This window comes from Balaenoptera physalus (genome assembly GCF_965194825.1).
Source record: "Balaenoptera physalus genome assembly, chromosome: 14".
NCBI lineage: Eukaryota > Metazoa > Chordata > Mammalia > Artiodactyla > Balaenopteridae > Balaenoptera > Balaenoptera physalus.
Genome location: NC_138893.1, coordinates 33556891 through 33584491, shown reverse-complemented (window position 1 = coordinate 33584491; position 27601 = coordinate 33556891). Strand labels below are relative to the sequence as shown.

The window sequence follows — 27601 nt, the reverse complement described above, 5'->3', positions numbered from 1 at the left end:
ATCCCCTTGCAGGAGCATGGTCAATTGGTGCTGCTGTTTGGGAGAGCAATTTGTCAGCCTTTAGGGAAACTGAGTATGCACATACTCTAAGACCCAGCCATTCCACTTCAAGGGAAATTTCTTACCTCACAAAGAGACTTGTACAAGGATGTTTATCACAACGTTGTGTGTAATAACAAAGTGTTGGCAATAAACTAAATAGGCAGCACTAAGAGGAATTGATAAATGTGGTATGTAAAAAGGAATATCATACAGCTGTTAAAAATAACCATCTATGTACCAATCAAGCCCAACAGAAAAAAAGACAAAAGCCTCGACCAGTCACTTCACCAAACACTGAATAAACATATAAAAAGATTGTCAAGTTCATTGGTTAGCAATTGAAATTAAAGCCATATTTTACAACATTGGCAGAAGTTTAGCTCTGACACTGTTGAGACTTTGAGAAGCTTGGCGCCATTGGAATACTGATTCTCTGCTGGTGGGAGTGCCAACTGCTGCAACCACTTTGGACAATAATTTGGTATCTAGTGAAGTGGAAGATGTGTGTACTCCTAACCCAGCAACTCCACTTTGTGGCATAGAGACCCTCCTGCACATATGCTTAAGAGTATTCCTACCAGCTTTGTGATAGTAAAAAACTGCAAAGAACCCAAACGTCTGAGGATGGGAAATGGATAAATAATGATGTACAGCTATGAAAATGTTATTACAACAGTTAACAACCATCTGCAGGAATGAATCTCACATACATAATGTTGATTTTAAAAAGTTGCATAAGAATACATATAATTCTCTCTACTCAGTACTCTGTAATAACCTATATGGGAAAAGAATATGAAAAAGAATAGATATATGTATATGTATAACTAAATCACTTTGCTGTACACCTGAAACTAACACAACATTGTAAATCAACTATACTTCAATATAAAATAAAAATTTAAAAAAGAATACATATAATTCCATTTATGTAAAGTTGAAAATCATGCAAAACAAGATAACACATTATTTTGGAGTATATAATATATATAGCAAAAACCAGTAAAGAAAGGTAAGGAAATAATAAGCAAAAATTTGGGATTCAGTTACCTATTGTGTGGGGAAGTTTGGTCAGATTGGGGGCACCTTATTTCTATGGTACTGACGATCTAACAGCAGGTGATGGATCACCAGGTATTCATTTTATTGTTAATCTCAATACTCTTTATATATATTAACATCAGTAAATCTCAAACATGTAATACTGAATGAAAAAGGTAAAAAGCCAAATGATATACCCAGCACGATACTGATTGTGGAACAAGAATAATCCACACTAGTAATGTATTGTTAAGAATGGAAGGAAGGCCATACAGGACAGCTATATGTTAGATAAACAAGAGTGTAATATAGCGGAATGGGTATAGAATTAGGAGCTGGGTGAAGGAGCCAAAATAAATAAAATTTTGAAATATTAATGATAAAATGGGGCTCTTTGTGAACTCTTGATGCTAATATGGCACAAACTGACTTGAGATGGGCATATTAACCATCACTCTAATTCTATGATGCATTTGAAATCCCAAAGGAAAAGAAAGATTTCTTTTCAAACTGGAATAATCAAAATAAAGTGGTAATTCTTATAACATGTTTTGCTTGTTGGTAGGTTAAGAGTTATACCATGGAGATGGACCTAGAAATTGTCATACAGAGTGAAGTAAGTCAGAAAGAGAAAAACAAATACCGTATATTAACACATATATGTGGAATCTGAAAAAACTGGCATAGACGATCTTATTTGCAAAGCAGAAATAGAGACACAGATGTAGAGAACAAACATATGGATACCAAGGGGGAAAGGGGGGGCGGGTTTAGGATGAATTGGGAGATTGGGATTGACATATATACACTATTGATACTATGTATAAAATAGATAACTCATGAGAACCTACTGTATAGCACAGGGAACTCTACTCAGTGCTCTGTGGTGACCTAAATGAGAAGGAAATCCAAAAAAGGGGATATATGCATACGTATAGCTGCTTCACTTTGCCGTACAGTATAAACTAACACAATATTGCAAAGCAACTATACTCCAATAAAAAAAAAAGAGTTATACTAAGGATACACAGTAGAAAAAAAAAGCTATTTGCTAATTGTCTCAAATTCTTAGTTGTAAATCTTCCATGAACTGAAATACATACATAATTTCCTTCTCACCTCTTTTAAGATAAGTTATAAGGGATACCAGGGTTGATTCAAAATAGAGCTCTTTTCATGGTTACTGTCAACGGAACCACCAGCATTAGGAGCCATGGTCTACATTGATTTTGCTTCTCTTATCACAATCCAACATTTTTTCATCTAAAATTTCTCTCAGATATGTCCCTTCTCTCTGTTTTCTTACTCCCCAGTAGTCATTACCACATCACACCTTGAAAGACTGATGTGGCCTCTATTCTGTTTATTCTGATTATAGCTGCTCTATTCCCAAATCTGTCATTTTCAGGGTGGTCAAAAATTCAACACCGGTATCTTCATTGTAAAGAATATTTGAATAATTTAATAATAACCAAAGTGATAAGGCAGGGGGAAAAAAACCATTATAGCAGTTAGAAAGGAAAAAATAAAAGTGTCCTTATTTTCAGAAGATATTATGCATCTAGAAAACCCTGGTGAATTTGTGGAAAGCTACTAGAACTGACAAGACACTTCATTCAGTGAGGTGGTCAGATATGAAATAAATATACAAATATCAGAGGCTTCCCCAGATGTCAGCAATACATTATTTAGGACGCATGATAAGAAAAAATGCCATTCCTGTAGCCACCCTTGCTGGGGATGCTGGATTCTCTTGTTTGAGCCCAGAGTGCCACAAGGTCTCTCATGAAAATGATCCCATCTACCTTTTGCCCTCAGCCCTTACCACCCCCTTCCAGAGGGCTGGGGGAGGGCAAATGTCATAGGAACTCCTCCACTGTCCTTGGCACATTTTTCCTACAGCACTTCAGAGCTGCAGCCCTGCCTCCAACACAGAGACCTTCAACATCGTCCCTCCCAGTATGTTTAGCTCCTCAGAGTCACATTTCCAACCACACTGCCAATTCAGAAGGCTCTCTGTTCGCATCACTGAAAGGTCCATTTGGCTGGTTTTCCTAGGAAAATGGGGCAGTCTCCTCAGATGGACTGTTGAAATCTCTTCCTCCTGCCAGATGGAAGTGGCTCATTTAGAGCTCTTAAATGACAGATTTCTTTCATTTTTTTAAGGCTCACCATTTCAGAAACGATAGTTCTGGAAAAAATTCTCTGTGATGGTGGAAACTCCAGCGTCATGTGTGCTGGGGTGGGGGTTAAGTGAAAGGGGCAAGAGAGGGTTTTCTGGGGTGATGGAAGTGTCCTACCCCATGTTTTGGGTGGTGGTTTCACAGGGGTACACAACTGTCAAAAATCACTGAAGAGGATACTTGGGATCCGTACATTTTATTGTCTGTAAATCATACAAAAATAGCCACAGCTCTCAAAAGTTAGGGTGCCTAACTATTGCCCAAAGGCTTCTTAATAATGCAGACATTTGGGGGACTTGGGCCTCTCCCAGTGGAGTTCGGCGCTGTTCTCTGTGGTCTCAGACATGTGGACCTCTTGGCATGCCTTCACTGCAAGATAGAGTGCTGAGAGCATGAGATAAACAATTAAACCCTAAATGGCTGTAACACACAGGCCAGAGATGAACTCTGAAAGAGATGAACCAGTAGATGGTCGATCTGAAATTTAAGTGAGGCAGAGAACTAGTTTCTCTTCCAAGCTCCTGAGAAATATTAATGTTGTAACCTACCAGCATATGTGAAATGTGAAATTCACAGTGATCAAAAATCTCATTGTTCATCGGCCAGGTACATAACTACTTTTTTTTTCCTGTTGAAAATCTCTCTTACTAACGAAATACTCTGAAAATGTGTCGTCCAGGGTGCTTAATCTGAAGTGTTCAAGACAGAATGAGCCCCCTAATTTAAAATATATTAAATATACATCATGGAACTTTAAAAAAAAATAATGCAGACATTTAACCCTAGAGATGCAGTCTGTGGACCATGGATGGGGTCAAGGAAGCTGCGCTTTTAACAGGCGCTCCCAGGTAGTTCTTCCACCCTTTGGGAAACACAGACTTGGGCTCTGGGTTTCAGTCTGAGCGCCCCAGACACGGGTCTTGTTGTTTACAGGCTCCTGTGCGGTGTGTAAGCATCACGTGGGCCTGCATCCTTTCCCCACGGTACCCCTGACCCTGCCGGGCCTGGAAGCTTCTATGGGCACATTTTAGTAACACAGACCTGGAGTCATTGGCCACCTCTACTCTGGGAAGAACAGAAGCACAGCCTTAGCTAAGTCCGAAGAACTGTCACCTACAGGAAAGGTCAGGTCAGTTTGCTTTAAATGTCCAGAAAATGCTGTTGTCCCAGCAGGTATCCCACCCTTCTTCTGAGGTGGGATTTGAAGTTTACCCGCAAGCTTGCCCTCAATCACAAGCCTTTCTAACTTCTCCTTCACCCTTGAGACATGGCTAGAAATGTCTACCGCTAGAGTCACTGCCGTAGGGTGAGATGCAGTTTCTTTCCAGTAGGTCTATGCTAGAATGTGGAAAAGTGGCAAAGGGCAAGAAGAGGCTAAAGAAATTAGATTCAGGAAGAGACGCCAGGGTATCTAAAAGAGAAATCATCAGCACAAGAAAGGAAGAGGTTTGCCACATGATGGACCAGAACCAGTAACAAGGCCTCAGCGCAGAAAGAAAACGGGTTAAGTTACCCCCAACCCATGCCTGTTGGGGAATCACACACATCCTGGGGAGAAGAAAAGGTTGCAAAGTAAAACTGAAGTCAGTGGGCCCCCCGAAGTCCAAGTCATTCTACTAGGGGTTTCTGTTAGTTATGTATTGCTATACAACAAATCACCCCAAAACTTGTTGTCCTAAAAACACCCAAACCTTATTTCATAGCTTCTGTGGGTTGAGAGTTATTGAGCAGCTTAGCTGGATGGTATGGCTCAGGGTGTCTCACGAGTCATGTGCTGCAGTCAAGCTGTCAGCCAGGGCCACAGTCATCTGAAGGCTTGGCTGGGCCTGGAGGATTCACCTCCAAGGCGGTGCCAGGCTGTGAGCGGAGGGCCCGAGTTCCTTCTACATGAACCTCTCCCCCAGATGCTTTGGTAGTCACAGTATGGTGGTTGGCTTCCCCCACAGCAAGAGATCCAAGGAGAGCAGCAAGGAGAAAGCCATAGTGTCGTTTATGACCTAGTATTGAAAGTCACACAGCGTCATTTCCACCACATTCTGTCTGTTAGAGGTGAGTCATTAAGTACAGCCCACACTCAATAAGGGCGTAATTCAGCTTTGCTTTTTGAATGGAGGAATATCAGAAAATTTGTGGATATATTTAAAAACCAGCACAGGATCTCACTCCTTCCTCCATCCCCCACAAAGAGAAAGAGGAGTAAAAGAGGAAGAAGCTTACCTACAGTTTAGAGAGGTAAACATCTGAATTAACCCTTACGTGTAACACGTGTTATGATACGAGTCAATAAACCTCCTCATTGTTAAAGACATTTTGGGTTAGGTTTTCTGTCCTCACAGCCGAAAACATCCTAATGCTACAGAATGTAGCATGTTAGGGCTCATCATGCAAGTGGGCAGGTCGGATGGAGGTCAGTGAGGCAAGATCCTGTGCTCAGGAGAGCCCATCCTACCCCCAGGCCAAGGGAATGGATCATGATTAGTCTAAAGCCAACCATGGTAATTCCATTCCCCTTGTCAAATTGGTTGGCTTAGGCCAGTGGTTCTCAAACTGGAGCAAGAGAATCAGCCTCACCCCAGGATTTCGGATTCAGTAGGTCCAGGGTGGGCTGAGAAACGACATTTCTAAGACGTTCCCAGGTACTGCTGCTGCTGGTCAAAGGACCACACTTTTGAGAACCACTGAATTAGGCCAGTGGAATGGTAAAGGGGGTAGTCTTCTAGGGGGCTCCTGGAGAAGACTTCCTACATGTTAAAGAGACCAAAAAAGAGGCAGGGTTTCGTTTGTTTGTTGCTCTTGGATGATGGTGTGTGAAAGTGGGCTGCCAGGAGCCCTTCTGTGACTGTGAGGACCGTAAGCCAGCAGGCTAATGCTGGCAGAGCAGAAAGATGGTGAGAACGTGGGTCTGTGATGATGTCCTGGAGTTTCCGAATTGACCAGGCCTGAAGCTCTTTACGACTACACTTGATTTGTGAGATTATAAGTTTCCTTATTGGTCAAGTCATTAGGAATTAGGTTTTCTGTTTTTTCAGCTGTAAAAAACCCCCAAACTCATAAATATACAAAATTTTATGTTTATAATGCGTGTTGGCACATTGTCTTCCAAAAAGCTGCACCAATTTACACTCCCTTTAACAGAATGTCCGAGTGCTTCCTTCCCTACACCCTTGTCAACACTGGATAATAGCATTTTTAAAATCTGTACTAGTTTGACAGGTGAAAAATGACACCTCTTGGTGTTAATTTGCATTTCCGTGATTACTAGTGAGACTGAGAATTTTTTTAATATTCATTCTTCTTGAAGCAGATGCAGTGTAGACAAGAGACTGAGCTATAAGCATAATGTCTCTGTGATAATCACCATTGATTACTTTTGGTTACTCAGTTGAGACTGAAAATATGTAGCTTAGGCTATTAACTCTGTTGCAAGCTTGGGTCCACTGTCACACTTGGCAATAGCTGTGTTTGGGCAGAGGCTTCAAATCTGTCCTGATCACCTGCAGAAAGAAGAGTCTCATCCCCGAGTTTTATATTCCCCCTTTGGATCTTTTTAGCTTGAGTTATGTGCTTCTGTGGCTGCCATTTCTCTCCTCTCCAAAGTGGTCAAGAGTATAAACAGCGCTGACAAAGGCTTCGTTTCTGAAGATGTGTTAAAAATTCATTCTAAAAGCAAGGGGAAATCCTTAGACACTTTGCTGCTTCATAAAGCAAAATGCAGCAGATGACTAAGGCCAGATACGTGTCAGGTTGAAGATCATTACTCACAGCAGGCTGTTTGTATACAACTGTACCTCCAGCATCATGTATTAGAGTGATGGAGCTTTAGGAGTGATGTTTCTGACAAGGAGGCGTGGAGGCTTGGAAGCTGGTACAGTTTCTGCCAGTTCCCAGAAACAAAGAATTGTCAGGATTCTTGCTCAAAGTCTGCTCCTGATGTATTTTTTCCCCTGTTTGTGTTTGAAGTTGGAGGCAGCTTGGTGAACAAAAGATTGTCTTAAGAAATATGGTTCTTCATTGGAGAGGTCAAAATGTTAGACTGAATAAGCCACAGTGAGGGCATAAATTGTGTTTTCTTTATTAAACACACACAAACACTGCCTGGCACACAGTGCTCAAACCCATATGCTGAGTGAAGGAATGAAAGTACACAACACCTCTGGGCATTGCCGTTCTCTCATCGATCTGTAGTACGATGAAATCTCTGTTACTGGTTTTGAACTGAAGCTCCCTGGCTTATCAAATAACTAAGTTGTTGAGATTATCCATGACGTTCGTGGGAAACTGGGGCTCCAGCCTGGCCAAAAGAATGATATTGGGGTGGCTTGTTGCCCAGGGATGAAGGTTACTGGGTTGGCTGTTTCAACAAGGCTCACAGGATATTTGCTGCTTTTACCATGACGGGGCACCTGGGCATCAGCTGTGCGAACTAAAATCCCTGGTGTGGGGAAGCTCCTGGAGTGACTGCCTGTCAGGAGTGACTCACATTGACCAAGCACACAAAGCAGAGTCTTGATGAACTGACACCGAGGACTGTTATTGTGAAGAGGTGTCAGGCAACTGAATTGTGTGGCCAGAATGTTCTCTCTCGACGTGAAGGCACAATGGTAAGCCAGTTAGCTTCAGGAGAGGTTGTTTGTCAAGTTAGAAAGTTAAAGAAGGACATGTCAGGCAGGGACAGAAGCACCTGGAAAGCACAGAGGTATGAGAGAATGTCTCCTGTTTGAAAAGCCACAGTTATTCCAGTATTATCCGTGGGTGAAGGACCAGGGTGGGCAAGCAGGAAAGGAAACTGAGGGAGGTAGGCAGGGGATAGATCACGAGTGATGTGGATCACGTGCAAAAAGTTGGAGTTTTTTCCCTCCTCCCACTCCCCACAGAGAGAAATCCCTTTATTTATGTCTATTATAAAAGCAATACATGTCTATTACAAAAAATATAGTTAAGCAAAAAGAACAAAAAAATCACCAACCATCCCTTCCACCCAAAGATGACCAATCTTATGTCTTGTTACTTGTTCTTCTATGTATGAACAATAAAATGCTATTTTCGAATTAGACTTTTCATTTAACAATATATCCTGAACATGTTTTGTATGTCGGTTTACATATTTCTGCCGTATCTTGTAAAATGATACAAAGTATCTCCTTGCATGTACAGATAAAAGTGAGTGGTGGCCATTTAAGTTATTCCAGTTTTTCCCTATTATAAATAATGCTGTGATGAATCACCCTTTGCCTGTATCTTTGGCATATGACTGCTGATTTCCATAGGATAAATTTCCATAAATGAGATTGGTGTGTCAAAGGGCATAAATAGAGTTCAGACTTTTTGTCATATTCAAACCCTTTCCAGCATTTCTCAGAAGCAGCCTCACAGCACAGAATAGTAAACACATTCTGAAGGCTGAGTCCATACAGCCAGCCAGGAACAACGTTATTTTAAGGTCTTTGGTTTCATCCCAAAGTTTTATACAACCTTTTCAAAGTAACTCCATGTTATATATACATTAAAAGAGAGTTTTCCCTCCCAAGTTTTTAAGTAAAATCACAGCTTCAGGACGACGTGCTGTATTTGTTCTTTAGCTTCCTGTAGAGCTAAGAGTTGGCACGATGCTTAGTGTGCACTGGGGAGGCGCACCCCAGCATTAGAAGCTTGGTGTGGATGCTGAGATGCTGAGGATTTCCGCTGGACAGTGACGTGATCAGCTGGTCAGATTGGCAGGTGGAGGGAGGCATCTGGAAGGCACTGGGGCGGCAAGCTTGGGAAGTGGTTACTGGAGATTGAAGGGGAGCTGTGCTGAGGCTGAGTTGGAGCGATTGTGGTGGAAGTGGAGAGGAGGGATGGAAAGAGCAAGATAGCGTGGTTACCCTTTGCCTAACTGGTTATGAAGAACGAAGGATACTGAGGAATCTAGGATGATATGTATGTTTCTGTTTTAATCTGACAAATGATCAAGTGAGAATTTTGTTCCTTCCCATCACGTTTTACCTTGACCACCAGAAAAGCTCCTTGGTCACTTAATGGTCAGTAACAGTATTTGTATTACTTGCAGTGGTTGACTTAGCTGGTTTTGATATTCTGTTTCTGGAAGATGTCTCTGATACATATTTGGAACGAGGCAGTGCATAATATGTAGCTGAGTAACAAATAAATACAACCTGGCTCTTAATCTAGGCAAGTCCTTTCCATGGGTGACATGAACCCAAGGGGAAAGAACAGCCAAGCATTTGGATGAAAGCCAGGCATAACGGGGCAGGAGAGGGCGGGGATTGGTTGTGAATTGAATGGACAGACCTCTAATCTCAGATACACTGGTCTGATACACTAATACTTTTAAAGTATTTAAGTTTTTAAAACTTAATTCAACCAAGCAACTCTTTCCTCAGTTCTCCCTGTTTACCATGACCAAATAGCCAGTTTTACTAATTTTTGACACTTCTTTAAAATGTATGAGATAAGCTCATTGGAAATCTGCCTTTAGTCCTAATCTTATTTTATTTTAAATAGAGCTTTGAGTTGGAGTTCTGGAAGCTTTCAGCTTTCCTTTGATTGGATTTGATTCTTGTTGGGTAGCCCCTCATTTACTTGTGCCTTTCTTTTTTTTTTTTAAATGGGAAACCAATGACCTTTTTAAAATTTTATTTATTTATTTATTTATCCATGGCTGTGTTGGGTCTTCGTTTCTGTGCGAGGGCTTTCTCTAGTTGCGGCGAGCGGGGGACACTCTTCATCACAGTGCGCGGGCCTCTCACTATCGTGGCCTCTCTTGTTGCGGAGCACAGGCTCCAGACGTGCAGGCTCAGTAGTTGTGGCTCACGGGCCTAGTTGCTCCACGGCATGTGGGATCTTCCCAGACCAGGGCTCGAACCCGTGTCCCCTGCATTAGCAGGCAGACTCTCAACCACTGCGCCACCAGGGAAGCCCCTACTTGTGCCTTTTTAATCTTCATTTTTATTTTCTCTTCTCTTCTGTTAAACTTCTGGAGACAGAAAACAAGGCTCTAGCTTGGTGCTGGGGTACTTGAAGCCTGAGACTTGGAGAAGGAGCTACTTGTCCTGAGGCAGGCATAGGATCTTCATTCTTTTTTTTTATAAATACCAGCATGCTTAGGTTTTTTTTTGTTTTTTTTTTAAATTTTATTTATTTATTTATTTTTGGCTGTGTTGGGTCTTCGTTTCTGTGTGAGGGCTTTCTCTAGCTGCGGCAAGTGGGGGCCGCTCTTCATCGCGGTGCGCGGGCCTCTCACTCTCGCGGTCTCTCTTTGTTGCGGAGCACAGGCTCCAGATGCGCAGGCTCAGTAATTGTGGCTCACGGGCCCAGCCGCTCCGCGGCATGTGGGATTCTCCCAGACCAGGGCTCGAACCCGTGTCCCCTGCATTGGCAGGCAGACTCTCAACCACTGCACCACCAGGGAAGCCCCAGGATCTTCATTCTTTACTTCCCTTTATTAAGAAATGTTTTCCCCTTTCTTTTTTTTTTTTTTTTTTTAATTGTATTTATTTATTTATTTTTGGCTGCGCTGGGTCTTCGTTGCTGCGCACGGGCTTTCTCTAGTTGCAGTGAGCGGGGGCTACTCTTTGTTGTGGTGCGCGGGCTTCTCATTGCAGTGGCTTCTCTTGTTGCAGAGCACGGGCTCTAGGCACGTGGGCTCAGTAGTTGCGGCACGTGGGCTCAGTAGTTGTGATGCTCGGGCTTAGTTGCTCCGCAGCATGTGGAATCTTCCCGGACTAGGGCTTGAACCTGTGTCCCCTGCGTTGGCAGGCGGATTCTTAACCACTGTGCCACCAAGGAAGTCCCTCCCCTTTCTTAATGTTATCCCGAATTTTATTTTCAAAATTGTAAAAAGAAATTGGATTTCCTCCAGTGATCACGCAAAATATGATCCTGTGCCTCTCTGCTCTCTCCCCACCTCCCTTCCTTCTCTCCTTTTTTTCTTTCATTTTTTTGCTCTTTTGTTTTTTCTTAGGGGGATACTGACTACCCACTTTTTGCCAACACTATATGTACCCCTAAAGAAAGGTCAGTCCCAGCTACTCAACCTTGTATGAGCTTCCTCATCACTAGCGATGTTTATTTTTGCTGAGATCCTTCAGGAAAAATTGTTGTCATACACAATATTTGTGTTTAGTTGTGCTTATCAATTCAACTGTTGAAAATCAGCAGCTAATTCTTTGTAAACAGAATCTCTGTGTCTTGTCCCCAAGAATTACAGAGGAGACTATTCTAGAAAATATAGATTATTGCTCAGATGATTCACATACTGATATATTGATAGCTACAGATGGAGAACTTTTTATGCCCCTCTCATGTTTCCAAGAGTGTGGACAACTCATCAGTTACTAAAGTGAAATTTAAAAAAAAAAAGATTTTAAATGTGCACTCTGACCAACTTGTGAAGGTGTCAGAATTTTGTGAAAAAATATTTGGAAGTTATATTGTCCTTTGAGTGTCTCATCAAACTTAGTTGTCTGATATTTTGCTACTATTGATTCAGTGATGCGTCTCTCTGGTATGGAGGGACTAAACATGTAATAAATGTAACATATTTTAATAAATAAGGGAAGCAGTTTGCCCTGGTTAGGACGGTATATACTTATTATAAGGGTCTCTGGAGCCATTCTGTTTTCAGATTCATCCTCCAGTTATTTAATTCCTTAAAACCATAGACAAACATTGTATAAACTAGTAAATCTTTCTAAATATTGTCTTGTCGCAAAAACTTTCTTTAGTTATTTTCCAGATCAAGTGGAAATAATTAAATAAAATAACCCCAAATTATTAAACAAAACAAAACAAAACTTCTAATTATCTGGACCATTCCCTGATGAAGCAAAAAGAGTTCCAAGTTCATTCTTGAGATCTGAGGCAGGCAAACTATTTGGTTTCCTTCAAGGCAACTCACAGACAAACAGAGTTAGATGGTGTCTGTACTAGCACAGTTTTTATACTGATGAAAAGGACCTACGTAAATACCAATTCAAAGGAGAGAAACATGTTTTGGGAAAAAACAGGGAAGTATGCTTCTGAGACAATGTCAGTGTGTTGCATATTAGCTGGACCCAAAGAGGGTGTCGTTCATCACCTGGTGGGAGGTCTAGGGAGAATAATGCATTGGAAACTGAAGATGGAAGAGGCTGGTGATATTTCTTTGATTTTTATGAGGTTCCAGCGGTGAGAGTTATAACCAGGCATTCCCTATTGTAGACCTTTGCCAGTTTATGCCCTGATGTTGCAATGAATCTCCAGAAGGACTAAGCATGGGCAGGTGTTATTAAAGCTAATTAAATCACCCTGAGTTATGGCTTATCCCGGGCATTATCTAGCAGAATGATCATAATAAAGTCTGGAGAAAACAAATAGATGAGGATTGGTTAAGCAAGCAGTTCCACTGGTTTTTCTTTCACTTCAAAAACAAGTCCTCCCCAAATACCAGAAATTATTAAGTCTCACTCACTGTGCTTTGAATTTTAGTAGTAATGTGTAATTGCAGTCTGACCTGTGTTTATCGTGGAGAAGCAGGAACTGATTTTCTTGTCTAGTTTTTTTTTTTTTTTAAATCACATTTGCCAAGGTAATTAAATAAGAGGTTAAATCACAATAAATGTCCTGGGGCACTATAGTCACATCTTAGATGTCAAATAGCAGTGTCCCTCTTTCTACATCTCAATATAGCAAAGTCATTGATGGCTGAGGGACAGGCGGGGAGCAGATTAGTTTTCTAGGCTCTAAACAATAACTACATAATGGTTTGAAATGAAAATGCAAGTTAAATATCATAATTATAACAAAAAAAGGGAGATGTAATGAACTCAAAAGCATCATCCATAGGAAAGCAATTTAAAATGTTCACTTAAAATACAGCCAGTTTGGGGAGGCAATGAGCAGGGGAAGAGTTTTGGAGCAAATATAATTTTTACTGAGGAATAATTGACACATAACATTATATTAGTTTCAGATGTACAACATAATGATTCGATATTTGTATATAATGTGAAATGATCACAAGTCTAGTTAATATCCATCACCATTCATAGTTACAAAAATTGTTTTTCTTGTGATGAGAAATTTTAAGATCTGCTCTCTTAGCAACTTTCAAATATGCAATACAGTGTTATTAACTACATTTGCCATGCTGTATGGAGCAAACACATTTGAAAGTTATGTAGTATCAGATTTTGTGTGTGTGTGTGTGTGTGTAAATGGATGCCTGGGTCATATATATGTATGTGTGTATGTGTATATGTACATACACACATATATACATATATATATACACACATGCATACATGTAAAGTTATAAGTATATTGGCAAAAATGAATGAAATAGAGGACATGGTTAATTAAATTAATTTTTATGATCCATGTACCTTGCCAAATAATTCACTTGGCTGGATATGGCATGGGGAAAATGTTTGAAATGAATTGCTGGGTTCTGCTAAGCCTGTGGTGATTGTTAATTTTACATGTCAACTTGGCTAGGATGTAGTACTTAGTCTAAGTGTTGCTGTGGAGGTATTTTTGTAGACATGGTTAACATCCACAGTCAGTTGACTTTAAGTAAAGGAGAGAGTGGGATGGGCCTTATCCAATCAGATGAAGGTCCTAAGAGCAAAAACGGAGATTTCCTGGAGAAGAAATTCTGCCTCAAGACTGTAGCATCCTGCCTGAGTTTCCAGCCTGCTGGTCCTATGAATTTCAAACTTGCCAAGCATCACAATCACAAAAACCAATTAAAAAAAATAGATCCCTGTATATATTCTATATACCTACATGTATGTATATTTGTACATATCCTACTCTCTGGTTCGGTCTCTCTGGGGAACTCTGGTTGATACCGTCTCAGTTAGCCTTCCATATATCAGACAGTTTCAATCCTCCTTATACGTTTCTTGATTTGAATCTGAATTTTCAGTGACCTCATTTGATCATATTTAAATTATTTTACATTAATTTAAACCCAAATATTAAAATATGGATGGAATTCTGAAGAAGGGTTTTATCAGGGAGGAAGGTAACTGAGGTAACACAGTGAAATTCCATACTGTACTTTTTCTTCAGAGATCCAAATTTGGGATTTTTTTTTTCTTTGAGGTCTACGTTCTGATCTAGAAATCCAAGGCAGGCATTTCTATGGTAATGTGATTTAGGCAGCTTTTAGATTTTCTGTGCATATATTTAAGAGAAATATGGCATGGTCAGTTTTCTTTCAAATGGAAATAGATAGAAAGCCAGGAGTTTTGACTTCTGCCAGGGGTTTTGAGTTCTGTGGTGTGAGGCATTAAATGAAAACTGTTTCTCTGCTCACAACGCTTCTGACCTCAAACGTGTGGGTTTTCTACACCAAGCAATTTTCCAGTTCTCTGAGGACACCAACAGGGTATCCTACAATTGAATTCAATTCTGACATTAACTGCCCGGCCTTAGAGCAGACCCCATAGGTTCAGAGCTCAGATCCACAAGACTCAGATGCCAATTGCAAATAGTGGGTCGCCAGGTTACCCACACCTTGTGTGACTTAGCTACACATCCAGAGTTCCCAAGACCCCCTCCTCAGGTCCACTAATTTGCTGTAACAGCTCACAGAACTCAGAGAAATATTTTATTTACTATTACCAGTTTGTTATAAAGGATATTACAAAGGATACAGATGCACAGCCAGATGAAGAGGTGCAGAGGGTAAGGTCCAGAGGAGTACCAGTGCAAGAGCTCCTGACCACACAGTTTGGGGAGGGACATGATTGCATTCACCACCCTGGAAACTCTCTGAACCCCTTTATTTTGGGTTTTTATGGAGATTCCATTACGTAGGCACGATTGACTAAGTCATTGACCACTGGTGATTATTAACTCAACCTCCGGCCCCTCTCCCCTTTCTGGAGGTGAGGGGGTGAAGCTGAAAATTCCATCCCCCTAATCACATGGCTGGTACCTCTGGCAACTAGACTGTTTCCTGAAGTTATCAAAAGACATTCCTATTACCCCTGTCACTAAGAAAATTCCAAGGGTTTTAGGAACTCTGTGCCAAGAACCAGGGAAGAAGACCAAATATATGTTTATTATGTCACAATATCACAGTGATAGTTTTAAATTTGCTACCCTACAATAAAAAGAAAAAGCTTGCCAGAAGTGATATGACTAAAAACCAGATGATATTTTAGATAAATGTGCTAATCAGTCAGCGAGGGTCTGCCATTTACCCATTTCCCTTGCTGCAGGCTTCTGGGTGAAGAACGCCAGCCTGGAGCAATGGTCAGGAGGTCGTGGACCGACCCAACCTCGTGGGCTGCGAGTTGGAGGATGACCACACGCCTCTTGGGATCAGCCTGCTTGCAGGGAGGGTGTGTTGTGTCCACCCTCTGCTTTCTCCTGGGTGGTGAGGGGCCCCCACGGTGCTGAGCTCTGTGTGTGCCTGAGCTGTCAGTTTATTTCTCGAATAAAGGATTCAGAGCCTCACTGTAGTCGTGCTGGAAAGCCATGCCATCCAGCCCAGCGTTTACAGTAAGAGAATGGAGTAGATGTGACATTTTGATCTCTGTCTGTCGGTTATCTGGGTCTTATTGCTCAATGAGTTCCTAACTCCGGAGGAGAAGAAAAGAAATGTCATTTGTTAACTCCCTAAAGTCCCAACAGTATTAGCCCAACAGTTCTTGAGCGCTGTACCAGATGGGGTCTCCACTAAACAGAAACCACCCCTGCTTAATTTCAGCAGAAAAGGAATGTATGGGAAGGAGATCAGGAAGCAGAATGGGAAGACAGGGCCCCTTCATTTGGGTTATGGCCGAGAGCAAGGGCAGCGGGCGGCCAGAACACATGGTCACCCACAGTTCCAGTCTGGCTAGGGTCCCCGGATGCCCACTGGCCCTGAGACCTAGGACATGGCCTGTGGCCCCTGGACCTGAGATGCAGCCATGGTCACCAACAGAATGGAGTCTACGCTGCCCTCTCCTTTTCTACTTCCCTCACTCTGGAGTCACAGGTTTAGGATGGGGCATCTGAATGGCTGAGCTGAAGTCACCCTTCCACTGCCTCAGGGGCAGTGGGAGCGAGTGATTAGCCTTTGATGCTTGACTTCTGTAGCAGGAGGTCCTTATCTCAAAGGAGGGCATTAAAATAAACCAGCGAAGAAAAATCAATGAACATCACTAACCAGGGCTGGGTTTGCACATTAAACTTCATAGTTACTATCATTATGCCCATTTGGCAGATGGAGACATTGAGCTTTAGAAAGGTTATGTGCCTTGCCTATGGCCACACAGCTAACAAGTGGATTAAAAAAAGGTGGAAGGTGGTTTCAAACTCAGATCTGTCCAAGTTCAAAGAACAAGTACTGAGCTGCACCAATAATTGCCCCTGTGATCTTAATTTTCATTCGGTGTATTTAGAGAAACCCTTTACTATATGATTAACGCCTCCTGGTCTTGGTGGTCTGCAAAACAATCTCAAACCAAAATGGCTCATCTCCTAAAGGCTTTCCAACTTTTTTTTTTTTTTTTAAACTTGGCAAGAACATCTTCTCACCAGATAGTTTAGAAAAATCTCTTAACTTTAACCTCAGGCTTAAAGTTATATATATATAACTTTAATGCATATATATTTTGGTTTTGGATTAAAAGTGTTCTCTCTGTTGCTGAGTCATCTCTTCAATGTTTACTTGATGCTAGACCTTGCCATTCAGTGCAGGGAGGTGAAAATATTAGAAACTGTAAATCAAAGCCTAACCATATCCACCCCAGAAAAATCTCATCATCACAAAAAGCCTCCTCCCAAGCCCTGAAACTGCCTCCTTCTTGCCTTCTCTCCCTGTGCTTTTATTGCATGTCCGATAAATTGCAAGAGTTATTCTCTTGAGCATGTCTGGAAACTTAGCAGATGGAAATAGTTGTGTTTAATTAACTCCCCTGATGTATAAGATAGTGTTAATTTTTAAAAAACCCATTCTGCATTTGCCTCCCATGTGATTTGGCCTCCTCTTTGCTCATCACTGTGCCTTTGGAATTGAGTACAGTGCAGGTGAAGCCTGGAGGATGCCAGGAGGCATCCCAGGCACAGATCACAGGGTTTACTGTCTGAGGAGGCCATCTCGTTCTGCTTAGCTGGACCCCCACCCAGAAACCTGAGACATCACACCTCCCGGAAGGGGGTCCCCTCTGTGACTGCACTGACCACAGCATCCAAAGGAGGAAAATCAGTGCAACAGATGCTCTGTCCACAGATGTCAGAGGAGTAAGTAGGTGGAAGAGCACAAGTGGCAGGAGTGGGCATAAAAGCTGGTCACGATCGCTCAACATGCTTCCAGCTGTAATCTGGGGACAGAGCCAAGCTTGAAAACAAAAAGGTAAGTTATAAGATAGTAAGTTTAACTATGAATAATGTAGACTCAAAAAAATGGTGTCATAAGGAAAATGGGACTTTATTTTTCTCATCTAAAGAGAAATCTATAAGGTGAGAAGTACAAGTATGGAAGGAAGTTATCAGGGACCCAGGACTCCTATACCTTTCTGTTCTGTCATTCTTAGTGTATGACTTTGAATCTTAAGGTGGCCTCTTGCGCACAAACTGGCTGCTGGATCTTCAGCTGTCACATCGTAAGTTCCAGGCAGGAAGAAGGATAAGAAGGGTAAAAAGTGCATATCAGTTGGATTAGCCTCTTCCTGCTCCTCCTTCTGCATTCTAGGAAACTTCCCCAGAATCTCCGTCTCCTGTCATCTACTCAATACTCTCTTTCTGCTGTATGTCACAGACCAGAACTTGGTTGTTCATAGGCCAAAAATATGGCTACTCCTCTCTGCAGGGAATGCTGAGGGATATAGGTTTTTCTAGCTGGACATATTGCCTTTTTTAGCTGGACATTTCCCCTAACATTAGGCATTAGGGGAAATCAATATGCTCTGTGGGGTAGCTTGAGGAATTTGCCAAGTTGTCTTCTCTCCTGGTGCTGTCATTTATAAAATTATCAAAGCAAACTTTGGCATACAAGTTTGCTATGAGCTGACCTCTCTACTTGTCTCAAATTTTACACTGTTTTTTTCTGTCCCCCGCCCCCCAATAGCTCTCTTTCCAGGTCTCTGTGTGGCTGGCTTCTTAAGTGTCACCTTTTCATGGAAGCTGTTCCTGAAATTTAATGCCCCTGCCTGCCCAGTCACTCTCTGATCACACCACTGTATTTTATTTTCTTCTTGCCACTCTCAACCTGGGACAGGTTTATTTGTCTGTGGTCCATGTCTCCTCACCAGAATATAATCCCCTGGAGAGCAGGCACTTTGCTTCTCTTGTTCGGACATTTCAAAATTTCTGTAGAAACATAATTTATGAGTTTACCTGAATTTGAAAAGAAATGACATTTTACAAATCACTGCAATGGCAATTACTTCTTATGTGACGATGAATGAAGAACAATAGCTTGAAGAATGCTGGATCTCGGGGGTCTCTCTTGAGCATATGATCTGCCTCACTGCTCTACATTTGCCCCCAGCTCCTGGTTCAGATTTGGACCTCAACCAAATTGCAAGTTAGCACCTGACTTTGACCCCCAGGGTCACTCTAGAAGAGACGGAAACTTGACTACAAAATCCCAGTAAGGTACAGGTGTGCCAGGCACCCGTGCTCTGTGATGGTGGGAATGATGGCTGAGTCTGTGGTCAAGAAGAGGTGGATACATCCCTCTGACGGATGGTGGCCGTCCCTGGCGTGGTGAGGATTCAGGAAACGATTCCAGGCCTGGGCCTGGGGAGGCAGCTGTGGGGAGGTTCAGGCTGGCATCTGGCCTGGCAGGGCTGAGAAGCAGCTGAGATTCAGCTGTGGAAGTCAGCAGGAGTGCTCCATGCAGGCAAGAAGTGGAGCGAGGCCCTCGCCTCCCCAACTTCCCGCAGCCCTTGGATGTGGGAAAGGCCTCCTGAGCCTGCACTTCTCTTAGGCGGTCCCTTCTAGGGACATATTTACATGTTCATTTTCTGCTTTCTGAAGCCTGGAGCCTTCATCATTATACATTTGGTTGTGGGAAAGGGTAAAATGCCTCTATCAGTCAGGGTTCTGCAGAGAAAGAGAAACAGAACCAGTAGGTTCTCCAGAAAAAACAGAACCAGTAGGGTGTAGGATAAATATCTATACTTATATCTGTATCTATCTCTATACATGTATATGAAATATGTAACACACACACACATGCATGTGTGTAAATGCATGTATGCAAATAGATGCATGTACACATATGTATGTAAATATTAACATACATGTAGGTATATATTTACATACCTGTATATGCAGAGAGAGAGAGAGTTATTTCAAGGAATTGACTTATGTGATTGTGGAGGCTGGCAAGTCCAAAATTTGCATGGCAGGTTGGAAATTCTCAGGCAGGAGCTGATGCAGTCTTGAGAAGAGTTTCTTCTTTCTCAGGAAACCTCAGTTTTTGCTAAGTCCCTTCCACTGGTTGGATGAGGCCCACCTACATTATCAAGGATAATCTCCTTTACTTAAAGTTAACAGATTGGAGATGTTTACCCCATCTACCAAATACCCCACAGCAACATCTAGACTAGTGTGTGATTGAATAACGGGGAACGGTCAGCTAGCCAAATTGACACGTAGGAGTAATCCTCCCAGTGCCCCTGGGAAGAGTCCTGACTCGGCCCTGTGCTTCGCCCTCTGCACCTCTGAAGGAGGAGGACAGCATCATGGTCACATTTCTGCCTGACCGAATATTCACACACGTCAATCGGGAGGTGAGTGACACCCCTCCCCACGTCTCCTGCTTAGTTTGAAGCCCTGGGTGCAGCAAGAACCGTGCCACAGAGCTGTGGGCGTTCCAGGGAGTGTTGCCCTGCAGCTGTGCTTCTCAAACCTGATTTCCCTGGCCACCTGCATCAGAATCACCAAGTGTTGTTAAAGTGCAGATTTCCAGGCCTGTCGGTACAGCTGAATCGGAACTCTTGCACTTTGCACAAGCTTCCAAGGTGTTTCAGAATCATTTCCATTCATGAGTCAGTAAAGATCTTGTGGTTTCACCATCCAGCAAATTTCTCTCAGGCTGGGCTGAAATGTATTATTTTAGGGTAATTTTCCTGGGATATTAATGCTTAATGATTTCCTTTAAACTTTTCCCCTTTGAATCCAATTTCGCAGAGCCAATCAAATAATTCAAGTTCACGTAATTTTCTAGAGATCAGCCTCCCATTCTTTCCTTGGAGATGGATGTGGGCGAGAAACAGTTAAGTGGAAAACTCACTTCTCTCCTTCTCCAAGCAGCTCTTTGCAGTCATGAGCGTTCTGCAGAAAACTCAGTGCCTTTGTGATGGAGAGTGTGCACTTATTTTATTCCCACTGTGTACCGGGTATGGGTCTGATTTCTATGTGGGAGCTTCTTCCCCTACTTGCCTGGGGCTGCCTAGTTTGAGCCTCCTCAGCACCCCAAAGCCCAAATCCTGCAGTTTGTGCATGATTCCAATATTCATTCGAGATTCAATTTATTTCCACGTAATATGCATGTACCTACTATGTGTAAGCACCATGCTAGGCCCTGGGGGAAGAGGAGGAAACATAACAAACGTAATGAAAAGAGGTCCCTGCCGTCTGGGAGCTGTGGACCAATTGAGAGAGACATTATTAAACAGCCAATTAGAGTGCAAGAAAATATCAAGTCAGTCTAAGAGGAGGAACAGACTGCTTCCTTCACAGAGGAGGGGGGAGGCTCTATGGAGGCAGTGTGATTGCTGCAGGATGAGAGGGAGCAAGTCATCCAGAAGTCAAATGGGACCACAGGGGGGAGAGCAGGAGGGTTGACAACCACAGCAAGCCCTCTGTGCATAAAAGATGTCAGGCTGTATTTTTGTAACTGGTTTTAGCTTGTACATCTGGACTGTGGAGATGAATGGGCTTTGAGAAGCTCAGTACCTGGAACAGAGGCTGTTAAATGATCACTGTTCAGTGTGCGGCCAGCTGTGCTGACCAAACCCTGGGCCAGCTGCTCTCAGATCTTCTCTGTCATCGTCACCACAACCAGCATGCTGCCTGCAAGCTCCCGGGACTGACAAATGGAGCAAGAAAAGCAACCTCCCAAATCCCGTTTTCTCAGAAAAGAAAGGACGTTCTCCCAAAGAAGGTGTATTGGATAGACAACCTGTGACCTCCGAAATGTCTGGGTTCTGTCTTCCCAAGTAACAGGCACTCCCGACCTTTGAGGTGGTGGGCATGTGAGCACTTTGCCTGAGGTGGGGGATGGGAATTCTTTCAGTTCCACTGCCCTCCTTTTCAGAGTGACTTCAGACCTCAAGAGCTGCACACCTGCCTCAGAGAGAAGAGGGGTTTCTATCCCAGGTCCCTGCACTGGCTTTGAAATCAGGTGTGGCTCTAAACAGGGCAGGACAGATGCTCTCCTGATGGTCCAGTTGATTTTTCAGCTTCAATCCTGTTAACCTAATGCTACCCCTTGGGTTGTTGAATAATCCCCACCAGAGTCTTTCATACCTCCTTAACTTCCGTTTGAGAGATTTACGTGTGAGTTTGGGCACGTTGTTACCGTGTGCAGGCACTCAGCAGTGTTTGCGAATTAAGACTGATGACATGGGCAGCCACCTACACAGACTGCTTAAAAGTCATTAATTCATGACATTAACGTGTTTGACAGATTTCATCAGATACGAATCAGCTCATTTCCGGGAGGGTGGGGACATGTTGCTTCCAGCGTTTCCACATGACGTATCACCAAGTGACGGGTTTTCCCGAGAGTGGTCCCTCTACCACCTGCTCCTCAGGAACCCAAGGAACTGGTTCAAACTGCAGATTCCAGAGACGCACCCAGATAAACGGAATCAGGCTCTCTGGGAATGGGACCAGGAACCTGTATATTTATCAAGCTCCCCAGGTGAAGTTTGAGGGCCCTGCCCTGGAGTTTCCCTATGCTGCTCTTTGGCTCTTTCAAGGATAGCAACATACAAGAGGAGGCTCTCTGGTCACTTGAGAGATGTGTGGCTCGCTAAGTTGCTTTGCTGGGTGCACAGTCAGGCAATTCAGAATCAAGGAATGAGGACGGACAGAGAGGAAAGAACAGAAAGACACAGGAGGACCCAGCCCACACTGCTCACTAATTTTGTAGCGGTGATGGGACCAAAGGTTTGAACTTTGCTGTATCTTGGGATCCTCCAATCAGGTCAAGGGGAGGAGCCAGCAAGCCTGGAGTTCCTTAAAATAGTGCCCCTCAGACTTGAGACTGGAGGGTGGATCAGAGTCACTTGGAGGGCTTGTTGAACCGCAGTTTCTTGGGCGCCACTCCCAAAGATTCAGATTCAGTAAGTCTGGGGAGGGACCAGGGCAAACAGCGGGGCCCAGGTGTGGGGTGCAGATGCAACTTCTTATGAAGGGAACAGAGCTCTTGATCCTGAATAGGATGCCTCTTTTGGGGGGTGTAGATGAGAAAAAAAAAAACCCTTTTCTCTCCAACTTCCTAGATTCTCTGGCTAGGGCCCTGGAAATTAAACTGACTGATTAACAAGAGAAAACCAGAGCTTATAGCACGTGCAATATGCACACACACAGAAGAAACTCAGTGCTGAGTAACTCAGAGGGGTGGTTAGAACTTAGGCTTATGTAGTTAACATCTGAGCAAAGAACAATAAACGTGTAGAGAAGTGACAAGGAACAGGAAAAGGGCTTTAGGCTTCCAAGGGTAGCAAAAAGTGGGAAGGCAGATATGTGGGGAGAACTAAGAGAAAATAAGGGTTATTTTGGTAAGTTTTGTTATGTAGATTCCTCTGGGTGCCATTTCTGGGCTGGTAAGTTCTCTCCAGTGATTAAAAGTCTGAGTCTGCTTTTGGGCAAATGTGGGGCAGGCAGAGAGCTTTTTTGGCATTAGCTTTTTCTCGGTAGTCTCCAACTCAAAAACTCCTTACACCAAAGTGGTGTATTTTGAGGTTGCATAGTCTGATCCCCTAGAAGGGCCATGCTCACTCTTGGCCCCATCTCTGGATTTCCTCTCTCAGAACTCCTTGTGGCCAGAGTCAACCTGGTGTCTTCTAAGACAAGTGTCCCTCCCCTCATTCTGTGCTCCGTAAGGCAGGGGTCCCCAACCCCCTGGCCGCGGACGTGCAGTGGGCCACGGCCTGTTAGGAACCGGGCCCAGCAGCAGGAGGTGAGCGGCGGGCAAGCTAGTGAAGCTTCATCTGCCACTTCCCATCGCTCGCATTACCGCCTGAACCACAGCCCCCCTTCCCCAACACCCAGGTCCATGGAAAAATTGTCTTCCATGAAACCAGTCCCTGGTGCCCAAAAGGTTAGGGACCACTGCCGTAAGGGATTGTGCCTAGACTGGGTTTCTGGAGAAGATAACATTAAAGGACATGCCCGAGCTCATATTCTGCGTGGGTTTTAGACCTTGGAGAGATCTTAGCAATCACCTCCAAGGCAGTGCTCCTGCACCATTTGACATTTTTGTTGTTGTTGATTTTGGACATTGTTAATTGATCTCTGCACTTTTTCCCACCAGGCTTGGATGCAGCCTCACAATCCTTTCAATACAATACCAAGTTTGATTTATTTAGGGTGATGCTTATTTATGACCTAGATCTAACCATACTTCAGCTTCTACTTATGGAGATATGGAGGCTGGAGGAGGAGAGATGACTTGCTTAAAGCACAGAGCTGGGTCTGGGAATACCGGTACCCTGGCTCTAGGCTGAGGTTTTTTTCTTGCCTTAGTAAATGTTTAGTTTTTAATAATATTTTCCAGAAATCTTTGAATTGGAGCATAAATTTTAATAGCTAAAGTATAAATTATATGGAATATAATATTTTTTCCTATAGCCTGGAAATTTCCTAAATGTTATAAAAAATTATAAAGGACTGAGTATCTAAATAAACATTGTTAAGTGGTAAGTCGAAACATTGGCAACCTGTTAAATTCTAAAAATAATGAGTAGATTCTGCACTATCTATAATTTAGGGTTGTAACTAGTGGTTCATTTATTTCACTAAAAAGAGGGGAACAAGATAGTTTAATTTGCAAATACTCAAGTACCTGGCATTTGCAAAGAACAGAGCATGTATCACCTTGTTGAACCCTCATCTCCCACATCATTTTGATGTGCTGTCAGCCCCCAATGTGTACACTTGCTATTATTCCCACTCACATGGGGAAGCTGCATTCCTTATGACTATTAACCAAAAGGTTTCAGGGTCATGTCCAAAGTGGAGAACTGGCTAAGTCCAGCATAGAAAGCAGAGGTTGGTAGAGAGACCTCTCACTCCTAATGCCGGCCGAGGAATTAGGAATTCCTTCCAGCTTTCACACTGAATGCTGCTTTGTCTACTTTCCATCATTCTTAGACATCAGGAAGAAGAATTGAGAAACTCAGTGGAGGTGATTCCCACTGGAGGTGGCAGGAGGTTGTACTTGAGAATCCTGCCACATACCGCACATCAGCTCCTCAGCTAACCTCACCATTCTTCACTCTCATTTCATCCTTAACCCCACTCTCCTCTCTCTCTGTGGTTGTTACTACTTTGCCAAGCCCTCAAGGTGGATTAACTTGTAACTTTAATAATGTGGTAAAGAACCTGGAGTTATTTTGCTTGGAAAAGGTGTATAAAGAAGGCTACATAATTTTTGTTTCGTGTTTCCCCATAAGCAGCCCATCTATTTACTCATCATTGCTTTTGGAATTTTAGCCTTTGCATTGGAAAAGTGCTCAGATTACTTTAAGCTTCAGGGATAATTAAGTCTATAAAATGCATGTTTGTTGCTTTTTGGTTGAAAGTAGTAAAAAGAGGAGAAAACTGGAAAATGGGATGAAAATGTTCTAGAAAATTAACTCATAGTAGATCTGTTAAAAATTCTGTAGGGGTATTAAGATACAGGTTCCCTGTGAGGGAACTGTGGTCCCTTAATAACGCTGCTTCTGAATAAGAAAAAATAGAACGCATTATAGTAATTTGAAAAAAGAATCTTCTTGTTGAAGAAAACATAATTTCTGACCTTTCATTTATTCTTAGCTTTCCAATATAATACCTTACGTATAATACATACACATGTGCGCGCGTGCATGCGCACACACAAACACACACACTCTGAGAGACCAACTGGGAAAAACTTTGCTGGCTAAGGAGGTCAAGATCTTACAGATAGTCTATTAAGATTTCAAATTCACATACAGGAGCTTTGTATTAATAAATGGAAGTGGATTCTTTACTTGAGCGTGAATAAATTGGAAACAATTTAGAATTAAGATTGGAAAGCCATGCTTTTTCTTCCCTTTAGATCGAATTCAGACTTGCTTTGAATTGAGCACTGAATAGTCCCATAATGTTTGTATTAGTTTATGCCTTACAAACTGCTTTCCCATTCATTATAGCTTTGGATCGTCCTGCAATTCTAAGTCACGTGGTACGGTGATCATGATTATTTTTTTCTCTCCATGTTACAGATGAGGAAACAGTGCTCCAGAGAAACTGATGACTGTTCAGCATGAAGCAGCCAGTAGTGGTAAGGCTGGACATTGAATCCAACTTATCATCACATTTTGTTTGTTACTGTCTAGTATCAAGTGTTTGCTCTGGGTTGGGTGCCAGACTGGGCACAGGGGCCAAAGGCGATAGAAATAGTCTGACTACAAGGAGCTCTCAACAGTAGAAGTCCAGAGTATACAAACTATGTGAAACTGTTAGACTGGAGAGGATTTGCCGATTGATTCTGTCCAAGGGGAGCTATAATGCTCCCCAGAATGATAGTCCCCCTGGGGGTTGACGATGAGTGGGGTCGTTGGGTGGGGAGTTGGAGGACAAGAGGGCAAAGGAAGGGAGACACAAATGTCCAGTGGCTGGGAAGACACAAATAGTCCAATGGGACTCAACCCACAGTTTTGTGCCTTTCGAGTGCTTCTGTTCACTAAAAGATGAAATTACTATTGAAATCTGTTCTTATTTTCTTGCCACTCCAAACTATGCAATGGAACTGGGAATCCCTGAGAACTGGAATTTCTTGTTGACTTCAGAAAGGCTAATTCTCATGAGGCCAAGCTGCATGGTTAGACTCCTAGCTCTTACTGATGCTGTCAAAGAAGAAAACTTGTCTCTTTGCAAAGTTTCAGTTCAGTTTTTGCATTATTTTCTTTGACATAAAAAGGTAAAATCAATCCAAGAAGAATATTGGCAAACTCAAACCTGTCTGTTTCATTAGTACATCGGTTTGAATAATACATATTTGCTGATTGTTTTGTGACAGGACCACAAAAAAAGTTATATATGATATTCTTAAATTGTAATGAAATCGTTGCCAAGTCTTTAGGGTTCAATATTCCTTGAGCAGCAGGTGATAAAATTCAAAAGATCAGTGTATGCAATTTTCTGGGCTCTGCTGGAATGATTAATGGTTTGGCCTTGATTTGAATTGGGAAAGAGGTATAAGGCAAGATCAGTTATAGGCGAACTTGGACTTCATTATCGTGGAGCAATTGGTGATTCAGCGCTGTTCTCTGAACGTATCTGGAGCTAGCGGGAAGGGGACAGTGAGTGAGGAATGCATGGTCTGGGCCATTGGGCTCCAACTGGGCTCACATGGGGCTTGCTGGCACGTAGTCTTCTAACTGAACTGATACTACAACATAAACTCCTGGCCTTATTAGCTGCTTCATTTGTTATTTTCTGCTTACAGAAGTATATATCCTCACTGTTAAACATTTGCATATTGTGAAATATCTGGCTTGCTAATCGAGAATTCACCACCCCTCTCCCTATCTCAGAGAAAACCACCGTTATGAGTTGGGTATTCTTGCAATTATTTTTTCTTTTAATTTTATTGAAGTATAGTTGATTTACAATGTTGTGTTAGTTTCTGTTGTACAGCAAAATGACTCAGTTGTATATATATATATTCTTTTTCATATTCTTTTCCATTATGGTTTATCACAGGATATTGAATATATTTCCCTGTGCTTTAGGTAGAACCTTGTTGTTTATCCATCCTATATATACTAGTTTGCATCAGCTAATCCCAAGCTCCCAATCCCCGACCCCCCTCACACTTGACAATCACAAGTCTGTTCTCTATGTCTGTGAGTCTGTTTCTGTTTTGTAGATATGTTCATTTGTGTTATATTTTACATTCCACGTATAAGTTATATCATATGGTTCTTGCAATTATTTTTGTGCTCATACTGCCACTCATTTATTTATTAACATAGGAAAGATCAAGTAATATATTTTGAGCTTGATTTGTAACTTAATATCTCTGTGCATTAAAAAATAAATAAATAAACAATCTCCATGGGCCTGGGCCTGGTTCGCTGTCAGGCTGTCTCTGGTCAGCAGCTGCCTGGCCCCCGTCCTCACTGTCCTCCAGTCAGGCCTCTTTC

The 27601-nt window shown here is 42.5% G+C and overlaps 1 protein-coding gene across 6 annotated transcripts in view; it reads left to right on the top strand.

Moving 5' to 3' along the window:
* The window catches only part of PLPP4 (phospholipid phosphatase 4), a 567054-nt gene that overhangs the window by 253405 nt on the left and 286048 nt on the right, over nucleotides 1–27601 (top strand). For all 6 annotated transcript variants that reach the window (XM_082424835.1, XM_082424836.1, XM_082424834.1 and 3 more), the window contains one exon: nucleotides 25676–25734. The gene's annotated coding sequence lies outside the window, so the exon portion shown is untranslated. The remainder of the gene's footprint in view (nucleotides 1–25675; nucleotides 25735–27601) is intronic.